The sequence below is a fragment of the Aegilops tauschii genome, unplaced genomic scaffold, assembly GCF_002575655.3.
Source record: "Aegilops tauschii subsp. strangulata cultivar AL8/78 unplaced genomic scaffold, Aet v6.0 ptg000361l_obj, whole genome shotgun sequence".
NCBI classification, from domain to species: Eukaryota; Viridiplantae; Streptophyta; class Magnoliopsida; order Poales; family Poaceae; genus Aegilops; species Aegilops tauschii.
In genome coordinates, this window is record NW_027332609.1 from 5,654 (window position 1) to 8,298 (window position 2,645).

At 38.2% G+C, this 2,645-nt stretch overlaps 1 non-coding gene across 1 annotated transcript; it reads right to left on the minus strand.

The window, feature by feature from the left end:
- Positions 1 to 571: 571 nt before the first annotated feature.
- Positions 572 to 643, minus strand: TRNAR-UCU (transfer RNA arginine (anticodon UCU)). Its single transcript has one exon. It is a non-coding gene; the product is annotated as a tRNA-Arg (tRNA).
- Positions 644 to 2,645: the final 2,002 nt, after the last annotated feature.

Sequence of the window (2,645 nt, forward strand, 5' to 3'; positions counted from 1 at the left end):
GGGTATTTCTGTTTCCAGAGTAGGATCCGCGGCTCAAATTAAAGCCATGAAACAAGTAGCTGGCAAATCAAAATTGGAACTAGCGCAATTCGCAGAGTTACAAGCCTTTGCACAATTCGCCTCTGCTCTCGATAAAACAAGTCAGAATCAATTGGCAAGGGGTCGACGATTAAGGGAATTGCTTAAACAATCCCAGGCAAATCCTCTCCCAGTGGAAGAGCAGATAGCTACTATTTATACCGGAACAAGAGGATATCTTGATTCGTTAGAAATTGAACAGGTAAATAAATTTCTGGATGAGTTACGTAAACATCTAAAAGATACTAAACCTCAATTCCAAGAAATTATATCTTCTAGCAAGACATTCACCGAGCAAGCGGAAATCCTTTTGAAGGAAGCTATTCAGGAACAGCTGGAACGGTTTTCTCTTCAGTAACAAATAAATTTTGCATGTCTACTCTTGTTAGTAGAATAGGAATCGTTGAGAAAGCTTTTTCATTTGAATCATGCAAAAAAGTTTTCTTTGTTTTTAGTTTAGTATAGTTATTTAAAGAATAGATAGAAATAAGATTGCGTCCAATAGGATTTGAACCTATACCAAAGGTTTAGAAGACCTCTGTCCTATCCATTAGACAATGGACGCTTTTCTTTCATATTTTATTCTTTCTTTTATTTTTTTGCTTCTTCCGAGAAAAAACTGTTAGACCAAAACTCTTTTAGGAAATCAAAAAATCCAGATACAAATGCATGATGTATATATTATATCATGCATATATCATAAAGAAGGAGTATGGAGCCGGTAGTGGGAATCGAACCCGCAACCCCAAGGTTATGAGCCTTATGAGCTACCAAACTGCTCTATACTCTTAAACTAAAGAGGGGTAACTAGTGGATAAAAGAGGGTTGGATACGCCCCTCTACCAATATCTATACAAATAGAATAGTCCATTTATACAGAATGGTAAAGAGGGCTCCTCTATGATTATCAATTCCAGAAATCCATACAAATACGAAAGGGTATTTTATCCTTACCAACTGGATCTTGTTGCACCCGGTAACAAACACTCATAAACCATTTCTCGAAGTACGTGTCCGGATAGCCCAAAATGTCGATAGTTAGCTCTAGGTCTTCCGGTCAAAAAACAACGTCGATGAAGGCGTGTAGGTGCACTATTACGCGGTAGGGATTGCAATTTTTCTCGCATTTTCGTTTTTTCACTCAAACTCAAGGGAGAAACTTTGCTTCTTATCTTTTTTTTTAAAGATTGACGAATCAAATGATATTTCTGTTCTAATTTCTGCCGCTTCTTCTCCCTCTGAATCAAACTTTTTTTTGCCATAATGTGTCGTTGCTATTATTACCAAGTATACGGTTCTAATCCTAGATGGAAAAATAAATAGAAAAAGAAATCTAAAAAGGCAGATCCTCCCTCTCTATCAAGAGTAATGAACTAGGTGCTGATACAGTACAAAAAAACAAACTAAATTAACCAAACTTGCCTGATGTTGAGGCAATCAAGAAAGCTGCATAAGTGAATATATAACCCACGGAAAAGTGAGCTAATCCAACCAATCTTGCTTGCACAATGGAAAGAGCCACGGGCTTATCTCTCCAGCGAATTAAATTAGCTAAAGGTGTGCGTTCATGAGCCCATGCTAAAGTCTCAATTAATTCCTGCCAATACCCCCGCCAGGAAATTAAGAACATAAATCCAGTAGCCCAAACAAGATGTCCAAATAAGAACATCCACGCCCATACCGATAAACTATTCATCCCAAAAGGATTATATCCATTGATAAGTTGTGAAGAGTTTAACCATAGGTAATCTCTTAACCATCCCATCAAATAAGTGGAGGATTCATTAAATTGTGAAACGTTGCCCTGCCATAATGTGATATGTTTCCAATGCCAATAAAAAGTAACCCACCCAATGGTATTTAACATCCAGAAAACTGCCAAATAAAATGCGTCCCAAGCAGAAATATCACAAGTACCGCCGCGCCCTGGGCCGTCACAAGGAAAACTATATCCAAAATCCTTTTTATCTGGCATTAATTTGGAACCGCGTGCATCTAAAGCGCCCTTTACTAAAATCAATGTAGTTGTATGCAAACCTAGAGCAATAGCATGATGAACCAAGAAATCCCCAGGTCCTATTGTTAAGAAAAGCGAATTACTATTCTCATTAACAGCATTCAACCATCCGGGCAACCATAGGCTTCGACCCGCATTGAAAGCGGGGCCATTCGTTGAAGATAAGAGTATATCGAACCCATATGTCGTCTTGCCATGAGCAGATTGTATCCATTGGGCAAATATAGGTTCGATCAAGATTTGCTTTTCTGGAGTACCAAAAGCAAGCATGACGTCGTTATGAACATAAAGGCCCAAGGTATGGAATCCTAGAAAGAGGCTAGCCCAACTTAAATGAGATATGATAGCTTCTTTATGGTCTAACATTCTTGCCAATACATTATCCTCATTCTGTTCCGGATTGTAATCCCTAATGAAAAAAATAGCTCCATGAGCAAAAGCCCCTGTCATGATGAACCCTGCAATATATTGGTGATGAGTATATAAAGCAGCTTGAGTAGTAAAGTCTTGTGCTATGAATGCATAAGGAGGTAAAGAGTACATATGTTGA